Below are 375 nucleotides of genomic sequence, written 5' to 3'. Positions count from 1 at the left end.
AAATCAGAAAAATCAGAATAATGTATTAAGCTGAATAGGAATTATTTATTATTATTCTAGAAATAATAGAAATTATTAGATATTTAAATATGTTAATTAAGCAAATCAGACGTCATTGTGTATTTTCAGAAAAAGTGAAAATAAATTGTATAATTAGAATTTTCAAATGCTTTATAGGTTAATATACTACTGAAGATGAAGCATACGAAGTATACTTTGTACCTCGTCTGCAGCTTATCCATCTTAGAATAAACAAGTGGTAACTAAATTGCGTTCATAGTACCAACTATGGGTAACAAAGAAATCTTTGACAAAATAAAAAAGAAGTTTAATAGAATAACAGCAACATTTAAAAGGTTAAAATAAAGAAGTAAA

This window comes from Habropoda laboriosa, unplaced genomic scaffold (assembly GCF_001263275.1).
Source record: "Habropoda laboriosa isolate 0110345459 unplaced genomic scaffold, ASM126327v1 scaffold134, whole genome shotgun sequence".
NCBI lineage: Eukaryota > Metazoa > Arthropoda > Insecta > Hymenoptera > Apidae > Habropoda > Habropoda laboriosa.
The sequence above is the reverse complement of the archived record's forward strand: the minus strand, read 5'-3'. Positions refer to the sequence as shown.